We start from the raw sequence: 14409 nt of genomic DNA, 5'->3' as shown, positions 1-14409 counted from the left end.
GTTTCCTTACAATGGTTGGGCTCCTGGAGCCTGGATTTGTACTTTGTATATAGTTGAACACTGGATTTCACTTCATTTTATTTTTCCATGTATCAATGGTTTTGTCATATTTTTTCAATTTGGATTTGTTTTGACGGACAGACACTTTGGACCCATGTGCTTTTGGATTGATTTGGATTCTGCTTTCACACAATTTTTTTTTTTTAACATACAGCTTTTTCTTTATTATTTCATTATTGTGTGTTTCATTTCATTCCCTTGCTTTTGTGTTTAATACATTTTTATTTCATACTTCAATGTGTGGTATTCTCTCTTTGGTTTCATGCATGTCACAATGTGTGTTTTCTCATTCACTTGCATCCATTGTGTGTGTGTGACGGACATGTGTTGATGTGCATACTTGCTATTTGGGATGCATCATGTGATGGGGATTTCAATGTGGGGTGGATGTAATACTAGGTTGTGTGTTTGGACTGGGGTGGTGTGGGGTGTGATTTGGGTGGCCATAAGGCCCTTGATTGTGGATCATGATGACGTGTTGGGGGGACATGAGTCGGGGCCTGCTGCCATGTACCTGTCACTGTGGGTGGGTGGTGGTGCAGGGGGACATGAGTCGGGCCTGCTGCCAGGTGCCTGTCACTGCTGGGTGGGTGGGAGTGCAGGGTGACATGAGTCGGGGCCTGCTGGCAGGTGCCTGTCACTGCTGAGTGGGTGGGGGCGCAGGGGGACATTAGTCGGGGCCTTCTGCCAGGTGCCTGTCAGTGATGGGTGGGTGGGGGTGGAGGGGGACATGAGTCAGGGCCTGCTGCCAGGTGCCTGTCACTGCTGGGTGGGTGAGGGTGCAGGGGGACATGAGTCGGGCCTGCTGCCAGGTGTCTGTCATTTCTGGGTGGGTGCGGGTTCAGGGGGACATGTGTGAATTCTCACTTGTGCATGGTGACATGTGGGCTGGCTGGGGGTCATGGCCAGGGGTGCAGGGTAGTCCCCTGTGTTGTGGGCTGCCTGCAGGGCCTAGGGAGGGGGGAGAGGGAACACCTCGGAGGACACACACTGCCAATTCGCGTTGGTGCACCCCAGGAATACACGTACCCCGCTCGCCCAGAAAATTTGCGTGTGAAACTCCCTGTACACCCCTCAGTATACACGTACCCCGCTCGGCCAAGGCCTATCGCGTGTAATACTTCTCGCACACCCCCAAGATACATGTACCCTGCTCACACAAGGCCTATCGCATGTGATACTCCCCGCACACACCTCAGAAAACATGTACCCCGCTCAGCCAAAGCCTATCGCGTGTGATACTCCCCGCGTACCCCTAGAATACACGTGCCCCGCTCGCCCAGCGAAATTGCGTGTGAAACTCCCTGCACACTCCTCACTATACACATACCCCGCACGGCCAAGGCCTATCGCATATAATACTTCCTGCGCACCCCCAAGATACACGTACACCGCTCGCACAAGGCCTATCGCGTGTGATACTCCCTGCGCACCCCTCAGAATACACGTACCACGCTCGCACAAGGCCTATCACGTGTTAAACTTCCCACGCACCCCTGTTATACACGTACCCCGTTTGCCCAAGGCCTATCACATGTATAACTTCCTGCGCACACCCATTATACACGTACCCCGCTCGCCCAAGGCCTATCGCGTGTATAACTTCCCGCGCATCCCCAAGATGCACGTACCCCGCTCGCACAAGGCCTATCGCGTGTGATACTCCCCGCGCACCCCTCAGAATACACGTACCCCACTCAGCCAAGGCCTATCGCCTGTGAAACTTCCCGCGCACCCCCCAAATACATAGTACCGGCCATGTGAATTGGTGCAGGGTTAGCGTGGTCCTTTGCGCTGCAGTGGGGATTTCAATGCCTTATCCTTGCGCAAGGGGCGTTCTTGGGGACGTAACTGGCGCTGCGAAATGTTCTCTGTGCCAGTGCTCAAAATGGCTTAGATATTCCATGAATACGCGGTGCGCCAGAATGCTGTTTAGCGCACACAGCTGGCGCATGCTGGCGCATGCCACCTGTCTGCACTGCTCGCGTGCGCTGCCTCTGTGCTGAAATCTATGATTTACCCCGTAAATCATCCATCTCACAACTCAGTTATATTTCCCTTTGCTAATATTTGAAGAGCAATTGCAAAATAACAAGGCCAGTATGCTGAAACGGACTGGGGACCTGCAACAGGCCCAGCAATCATGCAAGCAATTAGCAGATAAATTGCAACAAAGACAGATTTCAGAGCTCCTATATGGAAACCTCATTGGGCAACACAAAAATGAGGTAAAAATGCATCCACAAGAGAATGTTGAGTGAGAAATGCAGTTCTCTATGCTCCAGGACACACATAAAGAGTGTGTAGCAACCTTGAGCAAAGAAGGTCAATGATCAAGCTACATACAATAGTGCATTTTTGGAAGAAATGATGGCCTTTAAACAGTCCATGAAGGAGCGTAAACATGAAAACAGTCAGATAATTATATAAGGGATTGAATCACAAAACAACTTTGATCAGATGCGCTAGGATTTAAATATTCTGAAACAACAGAAAATGCAACTGATTAAGGAAAACAACATCTTACACCAGGATAACAGTGTCCTGATACAAAAAGTGAATCAGATAATAGAGGTAGAAAGAGGTCAGCCTGGTTCACAGTAACTCTCCCAAACAAGGGAAGAAAATATTGATTTTATAGAACATTTGAGACAAGAAGAAGGTGGCCTAGTGGAGGCAGTGCATAGGAGGGATGGTCAAGAGAGAGAACTTTTAAGAAAAGTGCAGTGAACATGCGCACATAACACAAGACTCTCAGAAGGAATATGAAGCACTCCAAGATGAAGTACAGACAGTGAGGGATCAATTGGTGGCTCAGAGCAGTGTGCTTGAAGCCAACCAAGCTTCAGTATCATATTTGAAAATTCAACTCTCTGAATGTAAACAGGAAATCTTGGTGCAGAAAAATAAGTGTGAGAAATTAAATATTGAAATAAAGAAATGTAAACCGGCATTGAGACACCCTGAACATCCAGGCTATTGGATAGGACCTTATAACCAAAGAGGGTTGCCCCTCCCATCAAGGACCTCATGCCTTTTACCTCCAAACTCCCTGGTACAGACTGGAACTGACCTCGTACATACCACTTATAGATAACAGGGTCCACCATGCGAGAAACACTAGCACAATCCGTCCTTAAACCGTGAAAACCTGCAGAGGCATGTGACTTCTACTGCCGCATAGCGATGTTGAATTATAACATAAAATTATCAATCATTATATTAGCCATGTGGCTCCGTAAATGCATTTCAACCCTGATACATACTGACCAAAATGGGTTTGTACCTGGCCGTAATACCACCCTGAATCTGCGCAGACTGCAGCACATTATCAAACAAACATATTATTGCACTGAACATTATGTAGTGGAGTTGTTGGATGCAGTCAAGGCTTTTCATTCAGTGTATTGGGAGTATTGGGAGTGGATAATCGCAGGGCTACAAGATTTTGGGTTTGGAGGGAACTTTATTCGCTGGGTGCAACTTTCATACACCACCCCAGCAGCCAGAGTAAAATCTGGCAGACAAATATCAGGACAATGGACCATACAAAGGGGAACATGACACGGATTCACACTCTCCTCCATGCTCTATATATTAGCCTTAGAACCATTGGCCGTATATTTAAGACAGGAATACTTGGAGATGGATATTAGATTTAGGGACTCACACATTTTATTTCATTGTACGCAGATGATGTGCTGCTTTATTTGTGTGAACCACAACATAACTTGCTGGGAGATCTGGAAGTCAGAGACAATTTCGGTAGGTTATCAGGGGTCTCCTTTAACAAACATAAATCATGTCTTTTTCATCTGGCGGGACTGCATCAGTGGGACGCAGCGTTGATGCCCGAATGTGGATTGAAATGGGAGACATGCTCCTTTAAATATTTGGGATTACAAACAGCACATACCCCCAAGGACATTCATGTACTCAACACGCATAGGGTGGTGGAAGGAGTCAATAACATTTTGGTCCTGGTTGCCACTCTCCCTTATGGGTAGGGTTGCTACAACTAACATGATTATTCTCCCCAGATTTGTATACGATTTTGCCAACGTACATAATTATACAGAGTCTGTTTTCTTTTGTAACCTTGAGGGCATACATCAGGGCTTTCTGTGGGGCCCGAAAAGACAAAGACTGGGGTTTAATGTTTTATCCTTGTCCTATGTTGAGGGGGATGGGTACAATTTCCACACCTGGAATTTTACTGTTTAGCCGCTAAACTGAGCTTTGTTGCAAACTGGTTATCAGATTAATTCACATCTGATCATCAGTTACTTCATGCGATGGTGAGACCTACGTGGATCACAGAGGTCTTATGGCTTCTGGCAGGTCGCACTGATCCTCAGTCTCTGATATTATGAGTAGGCAGACAGATCTGATCTAGATTATTAAAGCTACTTCGGTTACACCACCCCTACTCCCCCAATGCCCCGATGCTAGCTGGTACACATGTTTATTAGGACAAACTCTAGGTTATTTAATGCTGGGAAAAGGTGGGAGTGGCCACTTGGGATGACATCTATGAGAATGGATCATTTAGATAACTGGTTAGCCTTATCCAGCAGGAGGGATGACCGAGTGGGCAATTTCTGAGGTGCATGAGGGTGGCAAATTTCGCCAGGTGCAACTGGAGCAACTGGCCTGCCGAGCCACCGGAAAAAGCTTTTTTGGTCATAATGAAAGATGACTGGAGGCTGGTATCCAGATTATACAAACACCTATTAGAAGGAGCTAGCATTAAACCGACCAAACTGAAAGTTTGCGTGGAGGCTGATATCGGTTTAGAAATCACGGAGAAGCAATGACAATTGGTACTGAGTTTTGTCAAGAATGTGTCCCGTAATGCTAGACTTACCTTAATTCAAATTAATGTGCTACATTGCACATATATGATCCCTAGTCGATAAATGTAAAGCTGACGCGCCTAACAACTGCCCAGGGTTCAACCAAGATGACGCTCACCTTATGCATATGCTGTGTTCGTGCAGGGTGGTGCAGTGTTTCTGGGCCCTATTTAAGCGAGTCTGTGAGGACACAGAAATTAGATGGTACCAATGGAACCCGCTTGAATGCCTTCTGGGCATATACCCCAGATCGCTCAAATACAAACATGTCACTAAGTTCATGGATTTAGTATGTTTACTAGCCAAAAGCTGCTTGGTAATGTCAATGAAACACAAAAAGGGCCAGAAGTTTGATGTATAGTTTACAGAACTGGGAACCAAGAGTGAGGCTGAAGCAAAACCATGGATCCGGGTGACACAGGTGTATGATGATTATACAGAGGTGAATCACAGGGGCTGGAAATCCTCACTGAATCTGTCTTTTACCCCTCAGACGTCAAACCACCCTAAGGGCTTCCTAGCTGCTTCTATTATCATTGTTTCCCTATTACTGTTGGCAAAAGTGGATCATGTGGCTCCTGTACCGCTACCAGGTGTGGAAACCATGGAACATTTGATTGACTCCCATAAGTTCTGTCATTTTACTCATTAATAGTCTGTAACTATTTAGGTACAAGCATGCAAGCACTAGTTATCTGTTTGAAATGTTCAACTTTATGTAAATTGGTTGAACGCCTTGAAGCTGAGTAAGTCAAACATTTGCTGCTGAATGGTACACTGTTGGATTAATATGTAACTGTAAAATGAAGTTGCAATAATTATTTCAATAAAAACATTTTAAAATAAAGTACAGAGAACTGGATAAACATGAGGCGGGTGGGCTCGCCTATTCCTAGCCAATCTGATCAGGATGGCCAGTCCTTATCTGACATTGATGGATATTCACCTTTACCAAAGAGAATGGAAGGTGGCTTTACCAGTGTGTCATGGGAGACCAGAAATTGTTTTGTAAGTACTTCTGTACTCTTAAAATTCATGTAATGAGAAAATCAGGGAGCTAAATGTACAGAAAATTGCATTGCAAAGCGACCGCCTAGTCTGTTTAGCATAGAGGTGAATGGGTGGATTTCCCCAGACTACCTGGAAGGAGGCATAGTACCCATTGGCAATAGTTTAAAGAATAAACTGTGTTCTATCCTGCACCAAAAGGTGATGATGGGGAAAGTGACCCTAAGAGCTCAAAGCAGCACAGGCAAAAGGACTATCCCATATCCCACTATTCTGCAAGGTATTCCCAATCTCACTGAGATAGGGAGCACTTAGGAAACAGGGGGCCTCATTTCGATCCTGGCGCTAAGTGGTTAACGGCGCCGTAAAAGGCTGTGGCGCTGTTAACCACTTAGCGCCTTACTACGAGGTCCCTTTGTGAGACCTGACCTGAACGGCTGGTCTCGACCAGCCGTTAAAGTAGGGACCCGCAAAGGGACCTCGCAGGCAATTACGGTACCGCAATTTGCGGTACCGTAATTGCCGCCTTCCCCATTCCCATTGAGCCCTATGGGGCAAAAATGGGAATGGGGAAGGGCCTTTGGGATATGGGGAAATACCGCCCCGCCAACCTTGGAATGGGGCGGTATTTCCCCATTTCCCCATGGCGGACTTGTTACAACACCGGCACCAACCATGGTGCTAATAGCGCCATGGTTTAGCGCCGGTGTTATAATGAGGGCCAGGGACTGGAGTGCCAATAGAGGCACTGATTATGAGGGTGAATGGACTCAGGTTCAGAGGCAAAAAAGAAATACGAAACAGAGAAATGGTTTTGTTAAAGACCAAATCAGGCAAATTAAAGGCATAAAGAGCCTCCTGACTCCTTACCACAAAAACGCCAGGCATTCAGTGTGGGAACATTTGAAAATTAATGAACAAATTATGTTATGTTATGTTATGTTATGTAATGTTATGTTATGTTATGTTATGTTATGTTAAAGGTTCTTATACTGCCACTGCTGCCACCTGTGTGGTTTCTTGGCGCTCTAAAATGTCATTTGAACTAAAAAATGACAATTGTGTTTAGTTTGTGAAATGGATATTTTCCCTTCAGTACACCTGTTTCTCTGCAGGACTGGAAGATCATGATCATTATAAATGGAATTTGTGACCACATACTTCCATGCTCTTCGCAAATACATAATAACCCAATTAGTTTGCGATTTCCAAGAGCACACGACACTGGATTGGCTAATAGAGCAATGTCACCAGGATGTATGAGGGCCAGAAATCTAACGACAATAAGAACAACCCTAAAACCACAAAACCATCTACCACACCTACTGCTGCGAAGGTGACAGAGGTGAAAACTACCCCTACTTTAGGGACCTGGAGATGGCGGGGCTAAAAATACTCCTTCAAAGGATAAGCTGAATGAGGGGCCCAGGCCAAATTGAATGGCAGCCTAGCAGGATATTAGAATAATGATCTCCCTGACACTGCTACCCATGTGAGCCCTTGATATAAGGGTACAGAACTGATCCCAGGGTACGTATATACTCCCCCAGCACAAAGGGGGAGACAATTATTATTATTATTATTATTGTTATTTATTATTATTATTATTATTATTATTATTATTATTATTATTATTATTATTATTATTATTAAACCAGGTAAGTACTTCCCCAGGAAATTTCACTCCAAATCCCTCGCCGGAAAGAAGTACCATGGGCCTCCCAACCTACATATTTTGAACGGGTAGCCTCAAAATCCTAACTTCCAAAAGAATACTCCTCCTTCTTCCTGATTCCAGAAAAATAGATTCCTGAATCAAAGAAAAAGGAGAATGGTGGAAATATCCAATACCCTGGCAACATTTCTAGAAGGGACAGTTAACCTTTTAAAGAGCAGCATAGTTAAATAAGTAGATACCACCCTCCAAACAAGAAACCAAAGAAAAAGTTATGCAAGTCGAGCGACATGTCCAACAATTGACCGACGACCTGGGGCACATGCTGAGGGCTTGGTCGAACCATCAACCTAACTATGCTTCCCATAACACCCCAACACCCGAGTATGATGCCCCATTCAACAGGTTCCTGGGGATAGGGTCCCGGTTGAAGGAGATGCCAAGCCCTTGAGGAGGCTTCCTTTCTTGCCAGAATTGAACCCCTGGAAACCTCTCAGCCTGATAGGAACTGTTTTACCCATGAGAAGTTACAACCCAAAGAGTAAACAATCAGAGGTCAAAGAAAAAGTCACTTTGGGGAGAAAGAAAGCAAGATGATTCCCTTGGAAAGAACCACATTCCCAAAGGACTCAGGTAAATAAATCTTCACGTTTAGGAAGGTTCCCACCCAAATAAAAATGGGTCCCAATAGACCCTGAGAATGAAAAAGTAGGGATGAAGACCAACCCAGTTTGAGGGATTCCTAGACCCGATACATGCGACCCAGATCATATGGAGACAGTAGAAGTAACCTCCCCACAAACAGGTTCTAAGAACTCTCTTCAGACCATGGGGGACAGCAAAGAATATGGGGAGAAAGAGGATATCCCAACTACACGTATTGCAAAATGTAAATTCCTTCCTACAGGTTCCCAATCTCTGACACAGAAAATCACCCAAGATTACACACTAATGGAGTTCAATATTAAGAAATTGACAGCTGTGCTAGTAAATTACTCACACGTTCTCTGTGCACTTGAGGGAAAGGAGGGCAGCTTTTATGCCCCTGTCAAGATAGATCGTCCGTGTGAATTATCAGCTTTGGTGGATACTGGATCCCAGCCTACTCTTCTGTGCAAAAAGGCTTTCGAGCATCTGAATTTACTAAGGGAGGAGAGTCACCAGATTCCCCTCTTACCTCTTCCTGGAAAACTCCAAAATGTTGATGGGAATGATATTTCAGTCGAAGGGACTGTGGATCTCGAAATTAAAATTGGGTGAAATTGCGTAAAACTTCCAGTGATCGTTGTGACTGCAGAGGGCACTCCCTGTTTACTGGGGAATTATTTCTGGGCCCATCAATCTAAAGAGAAGTACACATTATGTGAGTCTGAATGGCACCTGCCATTTAATTGAGTGACATCCCGACAAGTGGAATTTCACTTCCAGAACAATCAACTCCTAGAAATCACCACCATCTCTGTATGAGAACAAACTGGAAATGGGAACTCTTCTCAATTCTTGAAAATCAACCTCCCTCTCAGTTCCAAATCAAAATCTTGAAAGAGGAAAATGAAAAACCAGCTCAATGTTTGACAGATATCCAGAAAAAGGGTAAACACTTGTGTTTCCCCATTCAGATACATGAGGGGGGGCTGCAGTACTTGCCAGAGTGTGCCTGAATAATGGAAACAGCTTCAACAGGAAAGGATTATTCAGGAAACTACAAGAATATCAGACCATTCCCACATTAAAATTGATTGATACATGGAAAGTGGGTCTGGAAACACCAAATTCCAAGCATTTCCTGCCTAGCAGGTGTATGCTAAAAATATCTATAGGCAACAAAATGATAGGACACAATTGTTGGGTAGTTATAGATGTACCTTCTGAATTGTATTTGGGTAGTGGTATTCTAAATTGATTCACAATTAGCTTAGATATAATTTACAATAATGTATAATGTATAGTCACGACTTGGGGATGAACCCAACACTGAAAGAACATTTCGGTCAGCTCCACTGCTGCCTTATGCGATTGAAGTCCAAGTGGGAAAAGAGGCTACCATCTCAGAACAGGTGCAACTATTCACCTATCCCCTTCAATTTAAGCAAGGACAGAACCTCAAACAAAAGGACACCTACATAAAATCGAACTATCACCTCCAACAAGGTTTATATTTATGTCCAACATCTTCAGTGGATCAAGAATACAACACCATTTGAATATTGGTGAGTAGCAGCAACCCTTAAAGTATCACTTTGAGTGCAGACACCTCTATTGGAATGGTGGTTGATGTCCAATTCTATTCTATTGATTTAGGCAATGAAATCATCCGACCAATCCCAAACTGCTGTTTTGACACCAGTGATAATATTCCTCCAGAAAATACTGTTACCCATCATGAGGGGATTTTTTGGTGTACTCTCATTCCCGAATGGGGTGGAAGAGGTAACCAGTGACATCAGGAAGGACAAGGTTGTATTTAGAGTCAACAATGTCCTTGAATCCAAGGAACCTCATATCCAAGTAAACACCATCAAAAGAGATCGCTCCACCGAACTGGAGGATACCACTGACATTTACGAACCCGAGTTCTTCCCAGGTTTCAGGCAGTTGGTCTAGGAATTGCTGCTGCCTGAGAGACTGAGGAGCAAATACAAAAGCTGAAAAGGTGTTCCTGGACTTCCAGGATATCTTTTCAATAGATTCATATGACTGTGGACGTACATATTTCCATTCAACCACCATAACCAAAGACCCAGAGATTGCTCCATTATTCATTAAACAATACTGGTTACCTTTTGCATCCATGGAGTGACTCAAAGAGATTATCAAGAGCCTGGTATCCTGAGGGATGATTGGTCCGATCCACAATACGTTCAACAACCCATTACGAGTGTGAAGGTGCGCCCATGATCACACAATTAGTCAGAACAAATGCTCAATGATGGAGAACGCAAGTGCACTTCAAAACCCAGCTTTATTCAAACAATGAATCCTAGCTGGGACAGCATGAAAGCATTTAGTTCGCATAGCTCTCAACATTTTCAATGACTGCGAGCAAGTTTTGTACCAAAACTATGTCAGCGATGTGTTACATTACATTATCAGTCTACAAAACCTAGGGAGAAGTTTGGTTGTTTAATTGCTCAAACTATATATAGGCTGTATAGGAGTTAGTTACTTTATTCGTCTATGACTATCTGATGGTTTCGCCTGGACCCATCCCACTATAAATACTAATTTCAATACATCATTATAGGGGCAGCTAATTAGTTGAAATTTCCCTTTTTAGGCGATGTGGCAAGGTGACTTTATATTGGTTGGCACATAACTCTGACGAGACATCTAGCAATAAGGAGGACAAAAGCGGGGGGAAGAGAATTCCATAATCTGCCATAATTCCAATTAAAGAATAGCCTGATCATCCTGAGGTGATGAGGCCTTCCCCTTAATTTGTACTTGTGTGCCATGTGTTATCTGTGTATACTGTATGTATACTGAGGGAGTTCCACTGGTGTCTTCTCTGTGTTTGGTTTGTAGTCAACAGCTATTGTTCTTCAAGTCTGGTTCACGTGTTAGGGTACTGTGTTGAGAGAAGATTTCCTTCTATTTATAAAGGTTTGAGCTAATTGTAGCATTTGTGTTGTGTTCTTTGTGGTCACTTGGGGCCCTTGTCAGTTACTTTCCATAACGTGCTTTGACTTACCTATCTCGTGCACCTGGAAATCAATAGTTGGTTTGTGCTCCTATCAACTAAATTAATTTGGGAGTCAACCACTTCTTGCCTGGGAACTGTTATCTTGTGCCTGTGTTCCTATTCATCTATTACTCGCTTCCTTGTTCCTGATCTTGGCTCTGGCACTGAGATACTGTCTGAGCTCTGCACATGTGTCTGGAATGCACGTTTCTTTGCAAATTCATCATCATGGGTTCTGAGAACTTGCAAATTCTGAGACCGACTGCAGTCTCTGCATTTAGGCAATTGTTGCACTTCTGTCTTCCTGGCTCCATATTGGCGACCTATTGCCACAATTATTTGTCTTGTATGTCTGCCATACGATGATGTCCCTGCTCGTGTATTCAGCATCTTATCTACCTATAATCCAAGTGCCCTATCAATATAGTGAGTCCCTTTCTTGGTACACAGGAACCTTCTGTCCCTTTATACTGTGTTGCACTATTTTTACTGCACACTATTATATTTGTGCACTCTACTACTACTTTTAGTCCTTACTTGTGTAGCACAACCTAACTAATTCTTCATGGCAGGCTGCATGGCCATTCACTTTTGTTAAGCATATTGTTTCATGGAGCTCATTTTAACTCATGTTGTCGACCACCCCTAGATTCATGTGTTGGTAAAGCTGTCTCAGTTTGCAATGTTTCTCACACTTGCAGTACTGGGGTGGCACCGGGACAGAAGGTATCCATGATGTATTCATCTGTGTCATCACATTAGGTATACTAAAACCAAATGGGCAATGGAGACTATATGCAGACCTAATAGTGTTAAACATACGGGTCCACAGGTCAAGATGGCCACTTCCCTATATCTATCAAGGGCTGGCACAGATCCAGGGGTCAAAGTTTACACCGACATTTATTTGACCAACGGTTACTAGCAGCACCCGTGAGTAGGGAAGACCAATACAAGCTTGCCTTTACCTTTGGGGGACCATAATATATTTAGACCTGAGGACCCTTTGGATATGTAAACTCCAGAACTGAGTTCAATATATTCCTTCATAAGGCCAGCCCAACTTGGATGAAAGGGGAAATATGGCCTATGTAAATGATGTATTGAGCAAGAAGAACTTATTGCAGAGATTCACTATGTTCTGGCCCAGTTGAAGAAGCCTGGAGCAAAAACTTCCTTTCAAAAGGCATGGTGGTTTAAGACTAGAGGAATTTTCTTCGGCATGCAATCACCCATGAGGGTCTTGACCCCTAGGTGAAAAAAGTGAAATTCTTATGGAAATATAAAGGCCTTACTACTCTGTGAGAATTGAGAAGCCTTCTTGGACTCGCTAACTATAGTTGAAGGTTTATTGAAGACTACGCAGAGGTCACTTGACCCCTGGTCCATTTATTGAAGTCCAAAGTCAAGTCGAAGTGGGGTCTGGAACAATCTGAGGCAGTTGAACAACTTAAAAGAAGTCTTTTGCAAGTTCCTTGTTTAGCATACCTGATTAAGAATAAGCAAGGAGTTCTTCTTGGCGACTGAGTTTTCAGATACCTGCCTGACCACGGTATTGTACCAAAAGCATGACAAGGTCAACAAAGCTATCTCTTATGCAAGCAAAACTTTGTCCTGTGTGGAGAAAAAATTCAACAATTGTGAAAAGGCACTCATGACAATGGTATGGGCATTGTAAAATTATCGCCCGTCTATTCAGGGAAAGCACATCATTCTAGAGACTCCTCACCAACCCTTGCAGTATTTACAAAGTGACAGGATCTCGGCTGGGAATGAAAGTAATTCTAGAATTACTTCCTGGATTCTGTCGATGAAAGACTTTCCTATGGAGGTCAGTAATGGCCAAACTAAGAAGAGTCCTCTAGCGCAAGGATTAGCAGATTTTCATGACTGTGTTCAAGAAAAGTGTCCTGAGGATGAAAGTATAATAACCAAGGACAATATGAGGATACACCTAAATTCTGCACACAAGGTCTATGAAGAAGACACTTGTCAGGGGATACCCACAGTGTATGTGGATGGATGTGTTTACCATGTTCCCCATACCGGGGAAATAGCTAGTGACTGGCATTGGGATTGCCTGGGTGACTGATACCCCAGAGTCCTCTGCTGGTTACAAAATAGGACCCAGAAGTAGTCAGGTGGCAGAGTTGATGGCAGTTCGTCAAGCCAGCCTTACTGCAGTCAACCACCATCTCAAAGAACCTGTGATTATCACTGACTCTTACTATGTCAGCAATGGGATTTTAGAACACCTGATCAACTGGAACAATAGGGGCATGCTTTGTCCTAACAATAAACCCTCAAAACATGGAAAAGCAACCCAGTCTATTGACCTGGAGACCTCAAATGGGATGACCATCTAGTGGAAGAAGATTAGGTGTCATTTCAAAATATAGAGTCTGCTTAAGACTGGTGACATCCTGGCAGACCAGTTGGCTAAATCTGGAGCTCTGCAGGAGAATTTCACAGATTCAGAATCCCTGATGGGTAAAATCCAAGTCACAGATGTCACCAGGTCTCAAACTTGTGCCAACAGTCAACTCTCAACTGCCCAGTGGAGTAAAAATGCCCCAGATGCTGATTTGATCACTGTTCAACAAGAGGACCTTATTATTGGGAAATGATATCAACACAGTGAAGACTCAGTTTGTTTTCCTCTAACAGAATCAGATTATACTGGTAAAGACAATCTCCGGGTCTTGATGACATTTTACAAAATGTTTTGAATCCAAGATGGCCTGTTGGTATGGAGATCCCTAACTGGATGTGACCAGTGGGTGATACCTACCTAATCCGAGAGGCAGACATTAAATCACACCCATGACGCGGCCACTGTCAAACATAGGGGTTTTCAAAAGACATTGGAAATCTTGAGAGAATTTGCATACTGGCCACACATGGGCCAGGAATTCAACATATATTTGTAGAGGTTTCTTGTGTGTGGCCAATTTCAGACAAATTTCCCCGCGCTCACAGCACCCCTACAAAAAAGGGTAATTTTTTTTAAAAAATGTTTTATTTTGATTTAAAACATCTTTTCACATTTTCTTTTACAAATTGTTTCACTCAAGTCCAAGATCCCACACCCCTCTCTTGCTTCCTGTTTCCTTCCTCATGCTTTTCGT

The sequence above is a fragment of the Ambystoma mexicanum genome, chromosome 5p (genome assembly GCF_040938575.1).
Source record: "Ambystoma mexicanum isolate Mex_15411 chromosome 5p, UKY_AmexF1_1, whole genome shotgun sequence".
Taxonomy (NCBI): domain Eukaryota; kingdom Metazoa; phylum Chordata; class Amphibia; order Caudata; family Ambystomatidae; genus Ambystoma; species Ambystoma mexicanum.
The sequence above is the reverse complement of the archived record's forward strand: the minus strand, read 5'-3'. Positions refer to the sequence as shown.